The 27,587-nt window shown below is 33.7% G+C and overlaps 1 pseudogene; it reads right to left on the reverse strand.

Moving 5' to 3' along the window:
* Nucleotides 1-4,508: 4,508 nt before the first annotated feature.
* Nucleotides 4,509-13,357, reverse strand: LOC133299364 (probable membrane-associated kinase regulator 1; annotated as a pseudogene).
* Nucleotides 13,358-27,587: the final 14,230 nt, after the last annotated feature.

The following is a 27,587-nucleotide window of genomic DNA, read 5'->3' on the forward strand; positions in this document are numbered from 1 at the left end:
GTAGAGTTTTATTTCCTTATAGCTAACATGATATCAGATGTATTTCTTTAATCTTTTCTTCCATTTTTAATGGCTCGTGGCAACAACCGGCCACCACTCAACGACTCCACCTCTGCAAATTCAGAAACATTTGCATACATGGATGATTCCTCTAGCCCGTATTTTTTACATGGCAGTGACCATTCTGGTCTTGTTTTGGTTTTTCATTGTTTATCTGGTTCTAATTTTAATTCCTGGCATCGCACGATGTTGCTTGCTTTAACCGCCAAGAACAAGTTGGTGTTCGTCGATGGCACTCTTCTTCGTCCTTCCGCAATTGATATCTTGTTCTCTGTTTGGAATCTCTGTAATTCCATGGTTTTTTCATGGGTATTGAATTCCGTCACCAAGGAAATTGCAAATAGTCTTCTCTATTTCACCAATGCGTATGAAGCTTGGGTTGATTTGAAAACACGATTCTCTCAAGCGAATGGTCCTCGCATTTTTCAACTCAAACAACAGATCTCTTCTCTTTGCCAAGGCTCATTGGATGTTAATGGCTATTATACTAAATTGAAGTCGCTCTGGGATGAACTACTTGATTATGCCCCTTTGCCGAACTGTACTTGTGGTGCCCTACGTTTCATCCATGATCATAGGGAGCAGGATCATGTTCTCCAATTTCTAATTGGACTCAATGATTCCTACGCTTCTTCGCGGACTCAAATTTTGCTAATGGATCCAATACCTTCACTTGCTAAGGTGTTCTCGATGATTCTTCAAGAGAAGCGCCAACGTCAATTGTTTGTTTCTTTGCCATCGTCTGCCATTCCGGATTCCCTACTTCTGAATTCGGTAACCACCTCCTCATCTCCATCTCAGGTTGTTGCTTCTCCATCACCTGCGGTGGCTGCCGTCCAACGCCACTGTCCCATTTGCACTTACTGCCATCTCTTGGGTCACACCCATGAGAAATGTTTTAAGCTTAATGGGTATCCTCCTGGTTACAAATCCAGGGTACCCAAGCCCAATCCACTACCCAACTAAGCCCACATGCCAGCCCAAGCTTTTTCGGTTGTTCCAGGTTTATCCAACCTGTCTCACACTCCCAATCCTAACCATGCCTCGAACCCTAATTTCTCTACCCTTGTTTCACCGCTTTCCTTCACCCTTCTCAATACAATCAGCTGGTGTCCTTTCTTCAACAGAGTTCTGCATCGTCTCGTTCGTCATCTACATCCTTTGTCATTGATGCTTCTCCGTTGGTGGCTAGCTTCAGTGGTAAGCCCTCTATTTCCTTCCCTCCATCTTGCTAGATTTTAGGCACCAGTGCTACGCACCATGTTTGTGTCAAGATTGATCTATTATTTTCTTCTTCTTCTTCTACATCTTTAGTTTCTTTTCCTAACGGATCTTCTGCTGTTGTTTCTTCTGTGGGTTCTGTTAAGGTTTCTGATTCTCTTCTTCTTTCAAATGTATTATTTGTGCCTTCTTTTTTCTTCAATCATCTGTCCATCAATGCATTGACTCGTGATTCCCAAGTCATTGCTAATTTTTCTTCTTCTTCTTCTTGTTTCCTTCAAGATCGAGATTCGGGAAGGATGATTGGGATTGCTAAACGTCATGGTGATCTCTACCTTTTAGACAATAATAATTTGTTTCCCACTGATCATGTTCCCCACCCCCTTGTTTTTCCATTTCTGTTAAAAATGCTACTCTCTGGCATTCTCGTTTGGGACACCTTTCCCTTTCAGTTTTAAATTTTATGAAACACACTTTGAGTTTTTCTGATTGTTTCCATGTTGATCATCACTGTACCATTTTTCCCTTGGCGACATAAAAACGCCTCCCGTTTATTTTAGATCCCCTTCTCTATACTTCTCATTTTGATTTAGTCCATTGTGACATTTGGGGACCCTTTAACATTGTCTCTGTTGAGCGTTCTCGCTATTTTCTAACTTTGGTTGATGATTCAACCAGGTTTACTTGGACTTATTTTCTAAGTAATAAGTCTGATTTTTCTACTGTTTTTCCTACCTTCTATAATTTGATTTTCACTCAGTATAAAGCTTCAATAAAATCCCTCAGATGTGACAACGCTCCTGAGTTCAATCTGTCCACATTTTTCTCTTCTAAAGGCATTCAAATTTTCCACTCATGTGTTGATCGTCCTCAGCAGAACTCTGTGGTAGAAAGAAGCACCAGCACCTCCTCAATGTTGCCTGTGCCCTTCATTTCCAGTCCAAAGTGCCTCTCCAATATTGGCAAGACTGTGTTCTTACAACAGTCTACCTAATCAATCGAACCCCATCCCCTCTTTTTAATTCTAACACCCCTTTTGAATTGCTTTGCAATAAGCCTTCTTCCTATGCCCATCTTCGAGTTTTTGGTTGACTCTGCTATAGTTCTACCCTTCCAAAAACTCGACATAAATTTTCACCACGTGTTATGCCTGTTGTTTTTCTTGGTTATCCTACAGGATACAAAGGCTATAAACTTTTGGACTTAGCTTCCAATAAAATATTCATCTCTCGTGATGTTACCTTTTATGAGCACATTTTTCCTTTTCAACTGAACCATACATCTTCATCTTTTCTTACTGAATTTTCTCACCTACCTCCTGCCTTTACCCCTACTTCGGATTCATCACCATCTTCCAGTACCTCAAGACCTTCACGGGCTAGGCATCCCCCTGCTCACCTTTCTTACTACATTTGTTCCTCCTCTACAAATCATCCCTTATCACACTTTATTTCTTATAATAGACTTTCTCCCTCTCATTCAGCCTTTGTTAATTCTATCTCTTCCATTTTTTAGCCTACTACTTATTCTCAAGCATCCCAATTACCGGAATGGCAAGCTGCTATGTCCACTGAGCTTTCAGCTCTTGAAGCCAATTCTACTTGGTCTATTGTCTCTCTTCCTCCAGGGAAGCAAGCTGTTGTTTGTAGGTGGTTTACAAAGTCAAATACAACTCAGATGGCTCTCTTGAAAGATATAAAGCCTGTTTGGTTGCTAAAGGTTTTAGTCAACAAGAAGGTATTGATTTTCTGGAAACTTTTTCCCATGTTGCTAAACTTACCATTGTACGTGTTCTTCTTGCTTTGGCTGCAATTCATAACTGGTCCCTCACCCAATTGGATGTCAATAATGCATTTCTTCATGGGGATTTTCTTGAAGAGGTATATATGACCCTTCCCCCTGGCTACTCTTCTCAGCATTCTACTATGCCTTCCAATGTTGTTTGTAGGCTGCACAAATCAATTTATGGCCTTAAACAAGCTTCATGGCAATGGTTTGCCAAATTTTCTGCCACTTTATTGAATCTTGGTTTCTCACAGTCTCATTCTGATAATTCTTTATTTGTTCGGCATTCATCCACTGCTTTTCTTGCCGTCTTGGTTTATGTGGATGACATTATTATTGCATCTAATAATTCTCCTGAAGTTCAGTAGCTTACTCATTTGTTACACAACAAGATCTTGGCAACTTAAAATATTTTCTGGGTTTGGAAGTTGCAGGTAGTACAAAAGGTATATCTCTTTGTCAAAGACATTATGTGATGCACCTGGGTGACTCGCTTGGATTGGGCTTTTTCATAATTTATTTCTTTATTTAGGGATTTTAATAATTATTAGTTATTTCCTTTTTGTTATTTAAGATTATGTTTGAGTGTGCGTTGATTGTGCGTTATCTCCTTTGATTGCGCATGATTATGGTTATTTACTTTTTTTGTTATTTTGTTTTTGCCTGTTTAAGGCTTGGAGAACCCTATTGTTATGAGGTTGTTTTGGTTAAAGAAAATTAAGAAAAGAGAATAGTATTTTCTCGCAATCCTTGTATTTGTTTTTACTTATGTTTAGCCAATTGGTTACTGCTCCGGCATTATTTGGTAATCAGAGCTCTGGTTGTCACATAAATGGCTGAACAAAACAATGACAGTCGAGGTCAAGGTCGTGGACGAAGGGGTCGAGGCGACGGCGGCGATAGAGGGCATGTTAACCCCCTTAACGTCGACGGCAAACAACCACATATTGATGTGCGACACACCATAATTATAGCAATGGCTGCTACATTGGCAGAACGTGGTAGGCGAATTCAGGAGCTCGAACAACTATTTTTGCCCAAACACAGTTGGACGAGTCAGATGAAGGAAGGGAATCTGAAAGATCATCTCATGAGGAGGAAAGGAGCAAAAACTCATTCTGGAATTGGAATGAGGAGGGACGAGGACGAAGTCAACCTCGAAATTAATCTTTTTTTGCTAATATTGGGGTGAAGATTAAGATCCCGGAATTCGAGGGCACCACTCATACAGATGAGTTTATCGACGGGTCACACACCGTCGAGAAGGTCTTTGACATCATAGACTTGACAGAAGACCAGAAGGTCCCGATCTATGATGAATATGATGAAGAGCAAGATGGTGAGAATCTTGTTATGGATGCTCCAATTTATGACGAGTTCCCTATCTACGATAAGTATGATTGGGAGCAAGACGATGAGAATCCAGAGGTAGAAGAAATCTCTTATATTGATTTCGGTGGAAAATCAGTTATTAGAAATTCTAATATCTCTGACGACAAAGATGAAGTTCTACCCCAGTATTATGAATTTGGGGACAACGAGCATAACAACCTCCTGCTCCATGGAGATAAATATTTAACTTTTGATAAAAGTTTAATTGGAGATCGTCAGGGGCAATGGGAATTACTGTTACATCAGACAAAAATTTCCAAAGACGGATCACAGATGCGATCATTGAACCAAACTATGGGCAATAGTCCTTTTGGAATAGTTTATGGGTTTTGTCCAGTTACTCCCTTAGAAGAACTCCCAATATTTCTAGTTCCCGAGCAGTTCAATACGAATGCAGATGAGCGTATCAAGAAAGAATTGCATTCACAAGTCCTAATCTTAATTAGGGAATTTGGTGATATGTATCAGAAGAATTGCCGCCTGGGTTACCACCTGAAGAAGTTCATATCAATGAAGACGAAGCAGATTCGAGGGCGAATCTTTTTCAAGTGGGAGAGAATGATGCACCTGGGTGACTCGCTTGGATTGGGCTTTTTCATAATTTATTTCTTTATTTAGGGATTTTAATAATTATTAGTTATTTCCTTTTTGTTATTTAAGATTATGTTTGAGTGTGCGTTGATTGTTCGTTGGTTGTGCGTTATCTCCTTTGATTGCGCATGATTATGGTTATTTACTCTTTTTGTTATTTTGTTTTTGCCTATTTAAGGCTTGGAGAACCCTATTGTTATGAGGTTGTTTTTGGTTAAAGAAAATTAAGAAAAGAGAATAGTATTTTCTCGCAATCCTTGTATTTGTTTTTACTTCTGTTTAGCCAATTGGTTACTGCTTCGGCATTATTATGCTTTGGAAATACTTAAAGACTCAGGTCATTTGGGATGTAAATCGTGTACCACTCCGATTAAGGCTGGCCTCAAACTTTCTTCTGATATTGGTGAATTGCTTCCTGATCCTTCTGTGTATAGACGCCTTATTGGCAGTTTGATTTACCTCACTATTACAAGGCCTGATCTTTCATATGATGTCACTAACCTTAGTCAGTTTATGAGCACTCCACGTGAACCTCATATACAAGCAGCACATCGTCTTCTTGGATATGTGAAAAATACCATTGGTCAAGGTTTATTTTATTCTTCTACTGCCTCTCCTCAGCTGAATGCCTTCTGTGATGCTGACTGGGCTGCATGCCTTGACAGTAGACACTCTATTTCAGGATTTTGTGTTTTCATTGGTGATTCTTTAATTTCTTGGAAATCTAAGAAGCAACATATTGTTTGCAGATCATCAACTGAAGCTGAATATCGTTCTATGGCTCATGTCACTTGTGAGCTGTTATGGTTATTTTCTTTGTTTAAGGATCTGCATTTTTTACATTATAAACCTGCTCATCTTTTCTGCGTAAATCAATCTGCTTTGTACTTGGCAGGCAATCCTGTTTTTCATGAACGCACCAAACACATTGAAATTGATTGCCACCTTGTTCATGAACACATTATCAAAGGCAGTGGCGGACCCAGAAATAATAGTTCATGTCCGCAAATTTAATGGCGGGGTGCCCCCGAATTTTTTTTTTATATAACTTTCATATAAAGGAGTTGATTTATCAATGCAGGAAAAAACATATTGGGTGAATAGCAATTCTAGGCATATAGAAATATAAACTAGTAAAAAATGATGTATAAATTAAATATTACCAGTGAAGCTATGTTCAATGATTGTTGAGTTGAGCGATTCAAGTGTGCAAACCTAGAAAATCAAGTCATCATATCTCTTCAGTTCCTACCTGAAAAACAATATTCTGCCATAAGAATTACTGACATTTAATCTCAATATAAAAAGATATTTAACATCTGAATTGCAAAATTAATAGTGACTAACCTCCATGAAAAGCTGGTACACTGAGATGGAGGAAACTGCAAAAAAAGTCCCAAAGTGGCCAAACCATCTAATTGAATTTTTAAAAGCGTTAAAAAACAAAAGAATATAAACAAGAAAAGAAAAGAAAACATCACCTTAACATAAAAATAATAATCAAGAGTTAACTAAGCTATTACAATAGAACGATCACAAAAGCATTCTTCGATTCTTCACTGCTTGAAAATATTGCATTATATGTTCATCATCAATCTTATCACGTTCAACATAAGTTAGCATGCATGCGTTAAACCAATCATCACTTATCCGACTGTGCAACTTATCCTTAACAAAAGTCATTGCAGAAAAAACTCGCTCAACACTAGCAGTTGCTACTGGTAGAAGGAGTGCCAATTTTATCAACAAATAGACCAATGGATAAACAATATCCTTTCTCTTCTCAACCATCTTTAAAGCCAGTTCAGAAATTCGTTTCAAATTGACAAAATCAGAATCAGCTTTTACATCAACAATAAAATTACTCAGACTTGAAGAAAGAAAAGGAATATCTGCAAGCTCATCAAACTCCAAAGGATAAAATCTAGCAAACTCAATCAACTTTTCTTTGTTAAAAGAAGCAAAAGAATCACGAGGATCAAGACAACTCAAACACTCAAGCAACTTGGTATTGACATTATCAAATCGATCACCCAACTCTTGAACCTGGGTATCTATCACTCTATTAAATAACTCCACCTTAAAGCAGTGCAAGAATGTGAATGATTCCAATCTCCGTCTTGATCTTCCTTTAGGGAAGTAAACATCTTCCATATTTGGAATGTCAATATCATATTTATTGGCAAATATGTTCGTTTCTTGAAGCAATTCATCAAAACCATTATCTCTCACCTCTTGTAAGCGAGACTTGACTACCTTTACTAAACCAATTGCATTTAAAAAGGTCTTGATCTTTTCTTTGTAGTGCTTGTGACAACTCATAAGAAATCCCCAAGATAAGTTTCATAAGATGCAACAAGAATGCAAACTCAAAATCCTCCATAGCATACAAAATGCAACCTGCATCAGTTCTTGCAGCATCATTCTTAGGCTCGTCTTCAATAATTTTCATCAAGGAAATTATTGGAGAAAATAATGAGATAACACTCGTAACTGTACCAAAATGGGAACCCCAACGAGTGTCTCTAGGTCGCTTTATGGTTGTCTCTTGATTCAAACATTTTCCAGTTAGTATTTCACTGCGAGCAATTCTTTCAACTATTTGCTCATATTGATTCATTAGAAGAATTTCTTTCCGCTTGCATGAACCCCCCACAACGGTAGCCATCTTTTGAAGCATGTCAAAAAATTCTTGAATCTTCTTATAATGTTTTGCAACCTTCACAAGTGCCAATTGTAACTGATGAGCAAAACAATGAATATAGAATGCAGATTTGTTGTCTGCCAAAATCAAACTCTTAAGCCCTTTGAATTCACCCCGCATATTACTAGCACCATCATAGCCTTGACCGCGACATTTAGACAAACTTAAACCGAGTTTAGAAAACAACCCATCAATCGCAGCTTTTAGTGATTGTGCAGTAGTATCTGAAACATGAACTATGCCAATAAAACATTCAACAATGGACCCCTTTTTGTTTACATACCGAAGTACAACTGCCATGTTTTCTTTAATTGCAACATCACGAGCTTCATCAACTAACAACGAAAAGTAATCATTGCCAAGATCAATAATTATTGCTTTAACAGTCAAATCAGCACAAGCTTGAGCAAGATCTTTCTGAATTTTTGGTGAAGTCATTTTGTGATTATCAGGGGCATTTTGCAAGACCACATGATTCATCTCTTTATTTGGCTTAGGATAGAACTTCAGAGTTTCAATAAATAAACCTTGTTGATTTGAACTTTCAGACTCATCATGTCCCCTAAAAGGCTGACCATTTCGTAGTAGGTATCTTGCACAATCTAAAGAAGCTTAATATCAGTATCCTCCTTTCATTATCTACTTTACTAATGTTACTAAGGCATTAATAGATGTAACTTTCTTCTTTTCATCGTTGGGTACCCATAACTAATTTCTGACCTGTATGTTGCTAGCATTAATAGGGGTGTTCAAGGCAATAACTTGGATTGTCCCAATATCGATTAATGCTCTTATTAATTGTTACTAGAATTAGTGAGGTTGTGGTTTCAGAGCTAGTGCTTAGGTCTTTATGACTTTTTTAGTATCAAAATGGGTTTCAAATATAGTCATAAGTAACAATAAGTGGGACGGTGGAGTTGGATGATGGAATAAATGTCACTGTAGTGTGCAATTATCTGTGATGTTTTTCTGAACGCTTAGAGGAGTTTTGGTATTTATCCTTGGATATAGGTCGTTGCATAGATGTTGAGCATAGTTGCACCGTTACTGGTAATCCTCCCGAGTCGTGACTAATATTTCAGGTAGGAACATGGCTACCTATATCCAAGGATTTCCCCTACACACTCTTCCATTAAATGATCACTTATAGTTGCTATGAATCAATAGGAGTGAGACTCCTTTCTGGACTGGTTCAAGAACTCTTCCATTACCATATCGATGTCTTGGTCATCGACCACTTGCAAGCTAATGTATTGTTCACATTACCATAATCTTGCCGTGACTAGAGTGATCAATTGGTTGTCTTGAAGACATAATTTTTGACATATTTTCTGATGCAGCTCAGCAACCGTTGAGTTCTGTTTAATACGTGATGACCTTTTCTCCCCTACAAAAATAACACCACGACGACCTTCTTCTTTCCTACCGTTAAAATATAGAACAACATGAATAGTATCAGAATTCACACTCATTTTTAAAATCAAAATTTAAAAAGATAAAACAAAATATGAGTAAACAAGTGCAAACTATCAGAGAGTTTAAGCATAACAATGAGAGAGTTGTGAAGAGTGTGTAGGGGGTGGGTGTTTAAATAGACTGCAGTTTAGTCACTCACGCCTAGATTGGGCGTGACCTTCCAGTGGAACACGCCTATGTTGGGCGTGTCTACCATCACAGCTCACGCCCCATAAGAGGCGTGTCTCTTTCCTGCCACTCACGCCTTACATTGGGCGTGTCCCCTTCAGTAGCTCACGCCCCACATGGGCGTGTCTCTCTCCATGAGAACACGCCCCATGTGGGCGTGTTTAGGTGCTATAGATTCGTAATATTTTGCAAAACGACTACTTAATCGTAATTTTTTATTAAAAAAATAATAAATTAATTTTTTTGCCTGCAAGTTAGTGCTTCTCTTTAAAATGGTACAACAAATTGGATGTACGTACAGAATAGTCTTTCCATTTACATGCCCTAGGCATGTACTTAAAGAGCTCATAGCTTTCATGCTTAAATGCCTATATGACATTTGCAACCGTTGGCCGGAGAATCACCGACCACCATGGAGCTATTAACGATGATCTTGGAAGTTTGAAAAGAAGGGCGGAGATTATTAATTCTTTTCTTCTCTAAATTTTTTTTTCTTCCCTCTAACTTATCAGCCATGAACTTATTAGCTAAATAAATTGTTTGGAACATTAGCAAGTGCCGTAGCCATATTATATTTAGGTAAAGATTGGTCTAGCTACATTTTAATAAATTTTATTTATTATATATAATTATATAAGTAATTATAATTGAGCTCTAGCTAAAATTATAACAGTGATATTAGACGAAGATTTAGAGGTGTTTTGCGTGTGTGACCAGATAACATATTGCTTTCTTCTTAATTTCTTCTTCTTCTTTCATCTTTTTTCAATTTGGGTTTTCTTCTAACTTTTTTTTTTCTTATTCTCACTCACGACTTCGAACCAAGCCATTTTGCGACAAGGTACGATGTTTCATTCCTTTCTCAAGATTTAATGGATATATGTTCTTGAAATATTCATTGGTAATTATAATGTCCGCTGGGAAAAAAATCGATTTACATTTTTGAATATTGTGAAACCATAATTGTTTATTGGATGTTTCAAACATGAGTGAAATTAATTCCCTTTTTATTTACTTTTTTTGTGTGGTTGCATTTATTGATTTTATTTCTTTTGAAAAATAGAGTGTTGTTTTACGTTTACCTTTTTTTTTAAATTATTTTAATGTAGAGGAGCTACAATTGCTATTGGTAATGGAATTGAATTGTTTCTTGGTGTTATTTGTATTTGATTTCACAACAGGAAAGGAAATTTTGACAATTAATCAGTGGAAACTGTTAAAGAAAAAATCAATGAAGATATATGTGTATACGGAGTATGAAAATTTCTTGTACATACCCATTAACAACTTCTTTTTTTGTAAATTTTTAAAATATCTAAATACTGATTAAATGATTTATATGGATCTACTGTCATTTAAATGATTTTAGACATCTGTCGTTGATTGTTTCATGTTTCTTTTTAATTGCGAAGTTTGTTCTATCCCGCTAGGGGTGTCGATTGCAAGAAATGCCTACACATAGGACATTCCCATTTCAATTTCCATTCACCAAGGCATATACATGATTATAAAGGAATTCATGCATCAATTCATAACCACTTACCAAAATCCTTTTGGTCAAGGACCGAAGGCAACCCACCAAGCTCAAAGCTCCAAGTTCACTTCCGAGGGAGGCAACCTACAATGGTCACGCAAGGATCATCAATATAAGGTGCAATTAACAAGATTACAAAGCACCAAAATTCACCCTCCCCATAACATAGGTTTGGCCTCTTTAGGCCAAATTTACAAAATAATTTTCTTAATTTTATTTTAATTTTCCATTAGCCTTCTAAGGTTACCACAGTCCACAACACCATTTCAAGTCCCATCTTCCATCCAACTCCATCACAACACCATTTTTCTAATTATTTCCTTCTAGGCCAATTCCTACACTTATGCCTATCCAATGGTTCCAACCTTAAATCTCATGCATCCTACCAACTTACCACTCATTTAAATACCATACACAACCACACAACATCAATTACACAATTTTTGCAACATCAACACCTATACGCCCTACAATGGCTGAAATCATCATGCTCACCAACCCAAGAGTATTCAATTCAATTTCACACCTCCACACATCATATAATATTATTATTAACTCATACAAATACTCCTGGAAGGTCTTTTGGGTTGCAGTTTAGAGGAGTTTTGGTATTCAAGTCATGCAACGACCACATCTATGCAACGACCTATATCCAAGGATTACCAGTAACGGTTAATTTAATCCTTGGATATAGGTAGCCATGTTTGGCATCTCTACCCTACGAAGAAGTGACCAGTTTAAATTGTGTATTGTAAGGTATACGACAATTGTTCTGCATGCACCTCAATAACGGTTAATTTAATCAGTGAGAGAAATATGGAATCTTGTTATGGACATAGGTAGCCATGTTCCTACCTGAAATATTACTCTCTTTACTCAAAATATCATGCTAACAGGTCTCTGGCTCAATAGTCAAATCTCCTAACCGTGCAGGAAAAAAGATCACGATGCAATACACAAAGTTAACAAATGCCAACAAGAAATTTGTAATTTGATCAAACTTCTCAATTCAACAGGGCATAATGGAATTTTTAAATATTTATCACTATTCCCCCTACAGAGTATGCAGAAAAACAATCTACTATTGTTAGCAGTGACATCACCCATGTCCTCATTTTTTACTCAACAAGATAATGATCAAAACTGGAAACATTAGTAACTATGGCACACATAACTTTCCAATGAGAAGTATACGGGAACCAACAAAATCATATGGTCTTTCAACAAGTGACAAATGATTTATCTTGCTTCAAGGCTTTACATTTGGGAACATGAATACAAGAATAGATGTTAACGAACGGAAGTTCAATACTTGAATATAGCATCTATATATATATATATAAAGGAGAGTTCAATATGAAAACTTTCGCTGATGTGTCATAAATGTTTCAATTTTCCATGTTATCATAATATGCAGCTTTTCTACATCACTTTCACGTCAGAATCTAAGGCAAAGAGACAGAAACAAAGCCCCAACCAAAAAAAATAAAAATTCCCCGAACAGCATCTTCGTATTAAAAAACCAAAAACCCTCTTCTTTTTTTGGCACATAGATTAGTCAATCATCGTATTTTTGTTTTTGAATGAAAGAGTTCTTGCAATGTGTGATTGCTCCCACCGTCGAAGTGTCACCGGATAATATCCCACCGGAAAGCATACCGGAGTGATTCGGCGATGATCTCGTCGATGAAGGACAGCTAGAAACGACGCTTTTCCTACGGAGAGGGTATCTCAAGCAAGTTTCCCGAGAAAGAATGAGAAACCACACTCTTTGTTTCTTTCCTCTCATTAATTTCCTTCGTGGATATCTCTGTTTTGGTGAACAGAGACGGCACTGTTCTCTGTTGTTCTTGTTGCTTCTGTTTGAGTGACAGCTTCTCGTACAATGGCTTCACCTTCTTCGTATACTTCCTGATAACCTCTTTGACAGTGTTGCTCATGCGCTTCACCGAGGACCCAGAAACGCTTTCTGGGTGGCGGGTTTTGGGGTTATGTTTGCGGAAAACGGAGAATCTTGAGAAGGAGAAGTGGTTGGTGGTGGTCTTCTTGTTGTGAAGGCGCTTGAAGTCGTCATCCTCTGTTACGGAGCAGGGACGAAAGGAGTCATCGCAGTCAGGGAATAGAGCGAGGTCGCTGGTGAAGGAAGATTGTGAATCGGTGGAGTCGCGAGCGGCGGAGGAGGTGGTGGTGGAGGTGGAGGTGGAGGAGGAGAGGAGGAGATTGCGGACCATGGAGATGCGGGGAGAGAGGTGGAGAGGGAGGAGCCGGCCCTTGTAGAAGAGTTCATCGGCGGGGGAGAATGATTTGCGGGGTGAGATGGAGACGGTGAACTCGAAATCTGAGGAGGAAGATGATGACGATGAATGAGATGGTGACGGTGGAAGCGTGTAGGATTTTGCTTCTTTCCCTCCTCTTGTTCTCGCCATCTCTACACTACACTGCATGGACAGAGTTTTGAGACTTTTGAGTTTGAGTGAGTGTTGGTCACTTCGATTGTGCAATTAATTTATACTACTCTGAGGGAATGGTCAACGCTTCTGAACTAAATTATAGCGCAGGGGTGGCGAGTAAACAGGACGCTCCCCCACTTCCACCGCGTAAAGTATAATCCATGTTTTTGGCAATTTTTTTAATTAAATAGCCTTTTTCCTCGATACATTAATTGTGATTAGTATATTAATTAAATAGCCTTTTTCCTTCATTTTCTTCTTTTGATTGTGATCGTTACATTAATCCACCGCGTAAAGTATAACTTTTGATTGTACCAATCACAATTAATATACCAATCACCGATCATTTCGAAGGGCCATAACTTTTGATTCGAATATTCAAATCAAATTTGTTTATTTATTTCACGTAACATTTTGAGATCTACGCAATGACACCTCATTTGACATATTTTATCTCTCACAAACATCGTTCGAATTTATAACAATAGTATCACAAACAATTAATATATCAATAACCAATCACAATTAATGTATGTGATCGGTACATTAATTGTACCGATCACAATTAATTTAAACAAATTAATCCAAATGTAATTAAAGTAAATTTAAACAAAATACATCAAATTATAAATTTATATCTTAAATATAATTATATTTCAGGAATTTACTTAAATTTATATAATCCGTAAACATAATTTTTTTTGTTATTTTGAATTTATTTTTTAAAATTAAAAGTTAAATAAAATTTATATAAACATGAATTTGTTTGTCATTCACTTATTCTGTTGGATTTGTTATTATATTTATTATATATTTTCATATAAATTTGATTCAATTTTTAATTAAAAATAAATTTAAAATAATAAAAATCAAAGTAGGTAGAAAGTTTATATTTATAGATTACACATAATAGTTCATATTGTATAATTATTTCTGAAATTCAAATTTATAATTTAATGTATTTTAGTGATTTTGTTTGAAATTGCATTTATGATATATAATAAAGGGTTTGCTTTTTCTACGGTCACTGCAGATAAGTTGTCTGCAGTAAACCCAATACAATGTCGTTTTGGGGCAGAAATCATGGTGTTTTTGTTATTTTAATTTATTTTATAGTTTTTATAATTATAATTTTTTAATTTTCCAATTTCAAAACGACGTCATTTTGTAAGTAAATGCAGATAACTTATCTGCATTAACTGCAGAAATATTTTTCTGTATAATAAATATAAAAATAGGAGCATGATAACTAATAACAGGTGTTGGTTTCAACATTCACCAACCGAACTTTAAAAATATAATTTTATATATTATATAATAAAATTTATATTTATTATATAATAAAAGGCTTTAATGTTTCTACAATGAATGTCAATAATAACTATGTTTACTTTCAAAATGACATCGTTTTGAGTTGAAAAATTAAAAAATTATAATAAGAAAGACTATTATAACCTAGAAATAAATTATAATTATAAAAATACCTTAATTTCTGTCTCAAAACGACGTCGTTTTGGGCTCAATATAAATAACTTATCTACATTGGCTGCAAAAAAATGAACTCATAATAAATATAAAAATAAGAGCATTATAACCAACAAACAAGTGTGACTTAGTGTAACATTCCCTATAATAGGTTACATCGAGGATATCACATTATTTCTTTATTCTTATTTTAAATAAAAGAACGACAATTATTCTGAGATTCTAACGTGGCGAATAAAACTAAGGTATATGATAAAGTATTCTAAAAATTGAATTATATATATGACCGAGTCAATTATATTGGTTTGTTGTCTCTAAACTATTTTACATCAAATAGGAACTTTAACTAAGCTTGTATACACGATCTCTGTGAACTCTGTATGCTCCTCATAATCTTTAATCATGGTGCTTCATCTTATTCCAAAGATTCACATGTTGGCATTCTTACTTTCTAGAAAGGTTAAACATAAAAATGCACGTGAAAAAAATATCAGTAATATTGAGGTTTACTGATTATAACCATTCCAGCAGCAATAATGAAAAATATCATTCTCTCAAGTCAATTTATAAGGATAAAATAATTACATAAATAATCACATGTAATAAATTGTGTAATATTTAACTGAAGCTACCCAATTTTTTTGGTTCTCTGAATGTGAAAGGTTTTGTATGGCGAAACTCAAGCCATAATAAGGCGTCTCTTATCCTATAATCGTTATGATCCCCTCGTGGGTCAATTACATTAAAATCATACAGTTAAAATTTTACACATTCTCGATCTTGATATTCATTTGTATCAAAGGAATTTCTTAGTTCTATAGTCTTGATTTTAAATCATGCTCGTAACTGATATAAAATTGAATCCATAAAAAGCAAATATAACAGATAAATCAAAATAGTAGAAGAAAATATTTGGACAAAGCAACAATATCTTTGCAACTTTTAAAAGAAATATCTTCGGAAATATCAACTTTAAATATTATTTTCCCCTTTATTTTCCCCACTTTATTCTTTATGTATGTCACTCCTTCTCCTTCCTACTTCTCACTGTTTCTCTCGTTTCTTCCTTTCTCCTCTATTTTCTTTTCTTTCCTCAGTTTTCTTTCGCTTTTCTATTTTCCTTTCTCTGTTCTCACTCTTTTTTCTTTTCTTCTCTCTCGGTTTCTTACTCTCTTTTTTCTTCGTCGGGTGTGTACCTATTTATATAGATAAATATTCTGACTCGGTTGACTAAAATAATGATTGCATATAGTTAGATTTTATCAAAACTAACTAAAATTTAGTTAAAATGTAACTAACATTTAATTAAGTAATATCATTACCTAAAAAAATATTAGATATTTTTATCTCTGTTTTACATGATGTCTACACGGTACTGTTTCATTTTATTAAAATTTATGGGAATAACATCTGTCATTTTAAAGGATATAAGTTTATATCATTTTAGATCCTAACCGATGATTTTCGTCCATCAATGGTTATAATTTATTGGATCAAAATTATTAATTAATTAATAATAAATTTGGCCCATTACGTTTGACCCAATAGATTATAACCGTTGATGGACGAAAATCAACAGTTAGGATCTAAAATGATATAAGCTTATATCCTTTAAAATGATAGATATTTTTTCCAAAAGGTATATGGCGCTACTGGGCTATTCTTGTGACGCAATATGGCGCTTTTAGCATCAATTTTATACCAACAATTTTTTTAGTGCTTTTTGCACGATATTGTTCATATGAACAATACAAGTGAACAATGTGTGTGCGCGTGTGTGCGTGTGGCATGTGTGTGTATATATATATATAGGAGTAGGATCCTTTGATACTGGTGTCAAATTTAAAGTTTGACACCTTATCTGAGAGCCGTTAGATCAAAAAATATCAATGGTGTCACATATTTACAAATTAGAGTCGTTGATCTTTTTTTATCTAATAGCTCTCAGATAAGATAAGGTGTCAAACTTTAAATTTGACACCGGGGTCAAAGGATCTTACCCTTATATATATATATATATATATACACACGTGAAATCATTAAATATGGAGAATCATAACCATACACATGTCATTGTTGTACGTAAAGCGGCTGTAGAAATGATTTTACCTCTATATATATATATATATATATATATATATGGGAAATACTTTATCATGTTGTTGGAGAAATATTTCTCATGTCACTCATACATCGATACGTGTGCTTTGTTTTTTATTTTATTTCTTAATGGTGGGACCTACCTTAAACATGTGTGTGTAGGAAAATTTCTTTTCTTATGTGAAAGGAGAAAAACAAAGCCATATATATGATATATATATATATATATATATATATATATATATATATATATATATATATATATATATATATATATATATATATGGGAAAAACATTTCTCAAGCTGCTGGAGATAAATTTATCTCCGGCCACCCCAAAACTACGTCGTTTTGATTATTTATTTCCGTTTATGTCTTGATTTACCTTTGAATGGTTATGATTCCCCTTTTCTCTCTCTTCTTTTATAATCATTGATCCATCTTTGTACGGTTATGATTTAGTAGCCGGAGATAACTTTATCTCCGGCAGCTTGAGAAATGACTATATATATATATATATATATATATATATATATATATATATATTGGATATTACACTTAACGCCCCCTACTGAAAAACAAATTACCACAGATACCAAACCTGAAAAATGGAATTCCAAAAGCCCTAATGGAGTCAAATAGCCGAAATTAAGTTAGTTCTATGCATATCCTTAGCAAATCCAAAGTGAGGCATTCTTCTGTATGTTTTCCCTTTCATCCTTGTATCATTTTCAAACTTATAGCAAAAACTTACAAGTTTTTTTTTTTTTTTTTTTCCGGTAAACTACGAGGTTTTTTTTTTTTTTTTTTTTTGATAAATAACTACAACTTTTAGGTTGAGCTATCTACATTGACAGCTTCTTCTTTTTTTCAATTAATTTCATATTAGAAACTTTCGTTGTTATTTCTTGTATTTCAATTACAATATCAACAATTATACAATGTTATTAAGGATTAAAATATGAAAATCGCATAGTATTATATATTGGGGATATCTGATTTTAATTTCAATTAATTATGGAAATCATATATCATCATATTGATGATATCTTATTCTAATTCTGCAGATATTATTTCTTATATTGTACTTATATTTTACACGTACAATATACAAAATAAAAATAATAAGCCCTGTGTTGAATAATGAAAAATATCTAATATTTTTTAAAATATTTATCATATTTTTTATTTATTTAACTTTTATTTTTTATTCTTTATTTTTTTTTTCAAATCTTTCTTCTTCTCAATCTTTTAATATTATGATTTTAAATTGAGTTCAAAAACTCATAAAATACAAATACTTTTTATGAAAGAAACTCAAATTAAGTAAAAAAAAATTAATTAATTTTAAAAGTCAAGTATGACTCATATATCATTAGACCTAATGATTATTTAGGTTATAACCTTTAAATTTATACAAAAATGACAAAATAAGTATTGATCATATTAATCTTTTAAGTATTGTTCGGCATAAGTAAGTGCACCATTAGGTAACACCACTGCTAGGGGTTTGATTTTTGTAACAATAGTCAGTAATTCCAAAGAACCTGTCAAGTGCTGCGAGGCACCACTATCAATAAGCCATTGTGTCTGAATAGCCTTACCAGATAATTTGTCAGTAGCCTGATGAGAGTGATCCACCAGTGTCATGAGTTTATGCACTACTTCTGGAGTGAGGACTGAATAAGCCGCTGCATTTGTTGTTGAATAAGCCGCTGCATTTGCTGTTGAATAAGGAGCTGAAGGTTGCGACGTATTTCCTGGTTGAAAAACATCCGAAGCTTGCACCGCGAAGGCTTGCTCATGCATCCCACGTCCATCTGATCGTCCCCTTCCACGGCTGCGAGGTGCACCACGGGTAAAGGGAAAGCCAATAATTTTCCAGCAACGGGAGGGATCATGATTAGTCTTCCCATAGTGTGCGAGCAACCGAGGGATCAGCAATCATGCGCGACGCAGCAGCCGCTTTTCCTCCGTCAGTTTCCGTAAGCGTTGCGTAACCAACGACAACACCTCGATCATCATGGCCGCATGCAATGGCGCAGTGTGTTTCCTCCTGTGTAACAGTTGCATAAACCTTATTCAAATTTGGAAGAGGAGAAGCATTAAGAATTTGAGAACGTAAGTTCCCAGATGACGCTTCATCCAATCCCATGAGAAACTGGTACACTCGTCATGTTCTCTAACTTCTTCGATTTCTTTTGCCAATGCACAATTATCTCCACACGCGCATGATTTGGAAATCTTGCTGCCTTCGAGCTCATCCCAGATCGCGCGAAGTTTGGTGTAATATTCACCAACAGTGCTTCCCTGCTGCCGTGTGTGTGTGAGAGAAGCTCGGAGTTGATACTGTTTAGGAAAATTCTGAACAGCATACCTCTCCTTTAAGTCGTCCCACAAGTCTTTGACATCATCAAAACATTTGATCAGCGGTTGCAACTGAGGGTCGATTGTGTTGTGAATCCACCTATTTATCATCGAGTTGCACCGGGCCCATGCACGCCATTCCGCGGCGTTATCCTTTTCTGGTTTCTTCACATCACCAGTGATGAAATCTAGCTTGTTCTTTGCACTGAGTGCATTTTTCATTAACTTGGCCCAATTATCATAATTGGCCTCTCCATACAGCTTCACGATGGTTAGAATCACACCTGGATTATCTGATCCTCCTAGATAAAAAGGAGAGTCAGGATCCGAAGGCTTCAGTGCGCTGCTGTTTTCTCCTGCAATTTCTCACGCACTTGTGTTTGCGGAAGTATTTCGTAGGATCGCTCTTATACCAAGATAGAATATGGTACCAAATGATTGGTTTGCTTCATTAATTAGTTGCCTTTAAATAGGCTTAGAATAAATACAAGTAATTAGCAAAACTTGAAAAGAAACTAACTAACTAATCGCCTAAAGCTGTACGTGAAAATAGGCTAGCAGCATGCTAACAATATCAACAACTATGCTAACAAGCTATCAAATAGGAACCTACTTGGATTACAAGGAAACATAATATATTTACATGCTAATTGCATATATTCTTTCAACTCTAACAACAAAGACGCTACTACATTATTTACAATTTTTTGGTACTATTCCGTATCTCGAAATCTGGTTTGGCTCTATAATATTAATTGGAGCCAAATTAGTTCTTGGGATCAATTTCTGATAACGTCTTTTGGAATTGTCAAAACACTATTTTAGAATCTTAGTCGTACTATGATTCCGTGATCCCATGTTTATGGCTATATGCTTATGATTATCATAATCCGTGTTTTGGAAAATGTAAGATGACAACTGCAAACTTCCAAAGGAAGGTCCTTCTTTTTAAATAAACATTATTATTTTCAAATTGAAATTTGAATGAACTAGTGGGTGTGCCTTAAGATGGCAAAAAAATGAAGATTTTAAAAGACAAAATAGAATTAAAATTGTATAACAGGAAGATTGGATATAAAAAGTTACTAAAATGATGAATGATCCGATATGCAGTTGTGAGCTCTATAAGCAATCATGTGCAACTCTATTTACAGAAAAATTATTATCCAGAAAAACATTGGTTGCCATTTGCCAATGTACTATAGTTTTCGGAATGTCTATTAACCAATAGGAATGAGTGCACTGAGAATAATATAAAGGGAAAAGTTCAATAATGCTCATGTTAATTGTTTCAGAATCATCTTGTCTTGTGATTTTTTTTTAACACATATGCCCTTGTGCTTTGTAAAAAAAAAAAATTCACAAGGGCATATGTGATAAAAAACATACTTTTTTGCAAATCACAAGGGCATATGTGATAAAAAAAATCACAGGGGCATAAGTGATTTTGGAGTAAACCACAGAGGCATTGGTGAACTTTTTCCTAATATAAATCATTAAAAAACTTATCACCTAACACTTGACTTTTGTTTGGGAGTTTGGAAGGGAGGGAAAAGAAAGGAATCCAAGGGAAATGGAGGGAAAGGAGGAAAAAGAAACGAAGGGTATTCATTTTCCTTGTTTGAGAGTTAAAAAAATGGTAAGGGAGAAAAATAAAATGTTAGTGAGATATTTTTACCATTTTATCTTTTTAAAAAAATTAATATAATTATTATATTTTACAAATTAAATTTAAATTTAAATTTAAAAAATATTATTTATATGTTTTTCCCACTACTAAAATAGATCATATTTTTGATAAAATTTCTATGTTTCAAATGACGAAAAATACATTTCGACAAAATTTTTTTCATCAAAAGGAAACAAAGTTTTTTATCCTTCAAAATTTTGACTGAAATAAATTTGCATCAAAATTTTCAACAGAACATAATCCCTTCGAAATTTTCGACGGAATTTAGTTTCCGTCCAAAGTTTTGAAGAAATTGATTTCTTAAATATTTTCAATAGAAAAAAATTCCATCGAAAGTTTGGACCAAAAAAAGAACTCAGTCAAAATTTTTGACATAAATGTTTTCCGTCAAAAAATTTTACGAAAATGCTTTCCGTCAAAAACAATTGATGGAAATGTGTTCCATCGAAAAAAAAATTGTCAAAAAATATGACTGAAATATTTTCTTCCAAACTATGGACGAAATTTAGATTCCGTCAAGAATTTTGAAGGAATTTTTTTAGTCGAAATTTTTCGATGAAAATGTGTTCCGTTGAAAATTTCGATGGAAATATTTTTCATCAAAAAATATTACAAAAAAGTTTCGACAGAATTTAAATTATGTCAATAGTTTTGACGGAATTTTATATCCGTAAAAAATTATTGTGACCAAAACTTGTTCTGTCTCTAATTTCGTCTTTAGTTTCGATAAAAAAAAATTGTCTCTATTTTTCACGAAATATGATTTTTGTCGAAAATTCCATCACTATTTTCGACAGAATACTCTCTGTAGATATATTCTGTTGGTATTTGAAATGTTTCTAATAGTGTCACATTTAAAAAATAATACACACTTATGTAGTTTTCACATTTTAATGCTAAGGATAAATAAGTAATTTCATATATTTCCCACTCAAATCCCTTAAATTAGGAGAACTTTAATTTTAAGAAAAAATAAGGGTTTTGGATTATTTTGTGAAAATTCTCAATTCCTTCCTCTCACTTTTTTAAACTCACAAACAAAGGAAAAGATTATTAAAATCCTCGCATTCCTTTCATTTCCCTCCTAAAACTAACTCCCAAACAAAGCCTTAAGGTTTTGGGTCAAAGCAGTTCTTTACATGATATCAGAGCTTTAGTAACCGTAAGGTCAAGAGTTCGATCATCACCGCCCCTCACTTTCAAGTGAAATTAAATAAGTACAAGGTAAAATAAAAATAAAATTAGGCATATTCAATATATATGCTTCAAATTCAAATGGCTCTTGCATGAAAGAGTGTGTTAGAAAAAAATATAAATCATTAAAAAAAGTTATCACTCAACATTTTAAAATTTTGGGTTGAAGCGGTTCTTTTTATATGTATTAAAAAAATGGTAAATAAAATACTTTTGCTGCTAAACCAAATGCTTTGCAGCTTGTGTAGTTTTATACCTTCACAGCTACATTTGTTTTTCAGCTTATCAATAAGTTGATTTAACGTTCATTGTCTACATGAAATCCAAAGCCTTGGGTAAAAGATGGGTCCAATTTCTCAAGCGAGAGAAATGCAACTGTACATGCAATCGATGGCAAGCATAACTATGATTAAAAAAAGAAGCCCGTATATATCACTTACGTTATTTACCTCGTATAATTACATATTTAGATGTGTATTCGAGTTTGTGTGAAATTATCGATGCGATAAAATCAGAACGTGGATAAGTATTATATAAAAAATAATATTAAATTAATTATAATTAAATACTATAAATTATAGAAATATTAAATAAAGTCCAAATTGATATATATAGAGAGAGAAATACTTTTACTATCACATGAGATAAAATTATTTTCTACAATTTTAAAATTACGTCTTTTTAAGAAATTAATTAATGGTGTTTTAATAATTTTTTATTTCTTTATTTTATATATATATATATATATATATATATATATATATATATATATATATATCACTACAGCAAACACGGCATTCAGCGTTGGTGATATTTGTGCTTAGCGGCCATTTAAATCGCCGGAGAAAATTTATCTGGCCTTTTCGAAACCGGCTCTGAATTTGGGGTCGTCAAATATTTCCACGTCGGTTTTAAATAAACGACGGAATAACCGTCATTGAGTAACAAACGGTCGTTGTATTCTATTAAACCGTCGTGGAGTAAGGTGACTATATAAATTTAAAGCGGCTATTTTTAAACCTCGTGAAAGTTGAAGATTCAGCGGCCTCTGTTTTATATTATATTCAGTAATATTATTATTTGAAACACATTATTAATTTATAGTATTCAGGCCTATCAATATAATATCATCAAATTTATATTAAATTAAATATAATCCTAAAATAAACACACAAAATAATAATAATAATAAATTCAAAATGTCTTTCATTAAAAATTAATAGAATCCAATATATGATTAAAAAAAAGTAAATATGTTTTTTTACAAATTAAACATAAATAAAATCAGAGTATCAATAAAATTACGAATATTTAAACCTAAATATCTACTATATATGTCTGATGACTTGTACACCAGTGGTCTTCGCCGTTTGAATCTCCATCACATTTTGTTTTGAAGTAGATTTGTTAGTTTTCCTTTTATCTTCCTCTTCCTCTGATTTACTTTCCTCATTATTACCTTCACCTTTTGGCACTGAAATATCTTCATCTTCCTGAGAATCAACTTTTGCATCTGAAAGTTCAGAATGAGATAAATTACATCCCAGATTTTCCATGGAAACAAAAGGGTAGAGAAGTCTGAGCCATGAATTTTTTGAAGCAACAAAAAACTATAACTAATAATCCACCAGAGTCGACATGGTTCTAATTGAAGTCGCATCAGCAATAGAATATTCATATCCAGATAAAAACAAAATATCATGCTTTGTTCATCTAAATGCCAAAGAGCCACGAACACTATAAGAACATATCAAAAACAATTGCAAATAATCAAAAAAGAAACTTCCTTGAGACACTATATGAACATGCACAATTCCAGCAAATGGAACTGAAGAAAATCTACTATAAAATGTAACATTAACCAACAAAATCAACTATTATCAAAGGCTCACCTTTTAGTTCTTAACTAGTAAAATTTTTTACCTCCTTAAAAAACTAGACTTAAGGTCACTAAACCACAAGCATAACATTCACGATGTAAACTTACAATTGCATTACGGACCAAAAGGATTTTTTTTTTCTTTTGCCATGAGTACCAATGGTATATTAGAGGTAAGGGGTTCAATTATTATATTTAAACAATTATTAAAACTTTCAGATTGTTCCAATTATCAAAACAAGACTTATTAAGCAACATGAAGATATTGAATCATCACGATAAATTAGATCACCACATGCTGCATGAAGAATCAAGCATTAACCACCAGGCTTCAATGCAAGAAAGTGCCCAAAAAAGGCTAGAGCATATTAGATATGCATCAAGCCAGAATGAATTTCAAGGATAGTTTGACAATACCCCTTAGCAGGTTTTTCATAAGCTTCCCCAGAAAATTTGCTTGGGGTTGCCTTTGTGGCATGCTTTTTACCTTTCTGTAGAATAGAAACAAGCTTCAGAAAACTAACTCCAACAAAATAAAATTATAAAACAAATTAAAACAGTATATTTATACTAAGGGTCAGGATTCAATGATACTACTAATACAAGGCAGGGAACACATGGTCAACTAGCTTAATGCGAGTACTTTTGAATTTTGATTGATTCAACTGTTGAATTATAATTGGCATACTGAGCTCACAAGTTAAATATGATAAAAATTGAAAAAAAAAAAAAAAGTCTTATACCATGGTTGAATTTCTCTTATGTTTGGAAACTCTATAACTTGTTAAGATATTTGATTGGTGTACAAAACTATTTCAAAAATAACATGAATACTTGTACTATCTATGAGAGGTAACAGTGTGGATTAAATTTATGTCACAATTTACAAAAAAAGTCACTTGATCCTTATCCTTATACAATAACAAAATTAGAAAAGAAAGAGGGAAAAAAAAACTTTTCCTTATCAGCAAGCAAAACATCAGTCATAACTCGTAACATGTGGGGACTCCAGAAACTCCAACAACTTTGTAAACAGTTCCTCTTGAAATAATGTCTTATTAATAATTTTTTTTTTTGAAAAGACAACCTATGATACCGTACCAGAAAGAACAAATATTAGGTCAATACTCACCTTCTTCATACCAATCTTAACTTTTGTATGTTGAGCACATCACAGAAGTCCACCAACTTTTCTTTCACACATTTGTCAATCTTCTCCCGTATCTTGGCTCTCTTTTTCCTGCCAAGAATTATAAAACCATAGAATTATGCCACGTTGTGTTATCTAGTCCACCCAATCCCCACTTCCCTTCATATAAATACTCCTCAACCCAACCGAGCCTGTCCTAATCCCCTCTTACATTCACAATCTGAACTCTCTCCCTTTCATTCCCAAATTCTCACTCCAATTGCTATTATCCTCTCAAACTCTTACCATTCTCCTAAAATAAAATGGCCTTCTCTGCATGAACTTTCAGATGAGTTATCAAATAAAACTTTAATCATTCTATAAAATTTTTTAGTAAATCATGTTGTGCACATGCTTCATACACAGTGAAACTACGCTTTAAATGGATTTCATAGATGTATCAATTATATCAAACCAAAACTAAAAGTCAAAAGAGAAAAAAAAAAACTCCGTACCTTAATGTGAGGCCATGACATCTGAGTCTGCCAGTAACCGATACAGGTTTTATGATTGCTGGATCGTAGAAAACCCAGTCAAACACCTCTATGGTTGAAAAATCTTCTAGGCCAAGAAAAATTTTCTATCACGCATCTTATATTAATGCTAGAATTTTTGAATCCATTGGAATAACAACCATGCAGAACCTGCAAGGATAAGCCAAGGTGATCAGTACCAACTCAAGACTTGTTTTGAAGGAAAATACAAAAAAGTAAACTTATGATTTTTTTCCTCATTAAAAAAGTTCATAATTATTTTCTTTGTACCTTTCCCATCTTAGATAACAACGGCAGGTTATAACTGATGATTTTTGCAACAAGATTCTGATCCAGCAAAACATCTTCTATCTTAAGATCGTTGGAATATACACCAGGGAGAATCCTTGTATGCAAAAATTGAATTCCCTTTGCTATTTCAATTACAGCTCCTATGCGTTGGGTCCAACTCAGTGATTTTCTAGCATGCCCATCTGCCAAAAAATATGTTTACTCTTGTTTAATAATACCATTTTTACAACCTCCAACCTGATAAAGTAGTTGGTGTTTTTAACGAATTACCAGAAATCCAGCTATCCCCCAACCAGTGATTGCTAGTGTGGGAAGTTCAAGTTTCTGAACTGTGACAGAGGTGTCATAAGCATAATCTATTAGAGAGACACATGCAACTAATTTTCCAACTATCATTCTCCTAGTTCTATATTTAGGCTCATAGGACATGGCCATTGGCGACTAATAAAACCAAGGAGAGCATGAAATTGACCATCACACTCACTTAAAACCCAATCAGCAATTCATAAGAATTGACATTGACATTCCATCAAACATGTAATATTCAAGCTACATACATAGAATCTGCATCATCAAATATATCAATCAAACCGTTCGGGATGTTGAAAATGAGAAAGCCTAAAAAAAGAAGAATTTTTTTCAATGAACTACTACTATATATATATATATATATATATATATATATTGGATATTACACTTAACGCCCCCTACTGAAAAACAAATTACCACAGATACCAAACCTGAAAAATGGAATTCCAAAAGCCCTAATGGAGTCAAATAGCCTAAATTAAGTTAGTTCTATGCATATCCTTAGCAAATCCAAAGTGAGGCATTCTTCTGTATGTTTTCCCTTTCATCCTTGTATCATTTTCAAACTTATAGCAAAAACTTACAAGTTTTTTTTTTTTTTTTCCGGTAAACTACGAGGTTTTTTTTTTTTTTTTTTTTTTTTTGATAAATAACTACAACTTTTAGGTTGAGCTATCTACATTGACAGCTTCTTCTTTTTTTCAATTAATTTCATATTAGAAACTTTCGTTGTTATTTCTTGTATTTCAATTACAATATCAACAATTATACAATGTTATTAAGGATTAAAATATGAAAATCGCATAGTATTATATTGGGGATATCTGATTTTAATTTCAATTAATTATGGAAATCATATATCATCATATTGATGATATCTTATTCTAATTCTGCAGATATTATTTCTTATATTGTACTTATATTTTACACGTACAATATACAAAATAAAAATAATAAGCCTTGTGTTGAATAATGAAAAATATCTAATATTTTTTAAAATATTTATCATATTTTTTATTTATTTAACTTTTATTTTTTATTCTTTATTTTTTTTTTCAAATCTTTCTTCTTCTCAATCTTTTAATATTATGATTTTAAATTGAGTTCAAAAACTCATAAAATACAAATACTTTTTATGAAAGAAACTCAAATTAAGTAAAAAAAAATTAATTAATTTTAAAAGTCAAGTATGACTCATATATCATTAGA

This window comes from Gastrolobium bilobum, unplaced genomic scaffold (assembly GCF_033153095.1).
Source record: "Gastrolobium bilobum isolate Gb01-03AN ecotype WA unplaced genomic scaffold, APGP_CSIRO_Gbil_v1 utg59369, whole genome shotgun sequence".
Lineage (NCBI taxonomy): Eukaryota > Viridiplantae > Streptophyta > Magnoliopsida > Fabales > Fabaceae > Gastrolobium > Gastrolobium bilobum.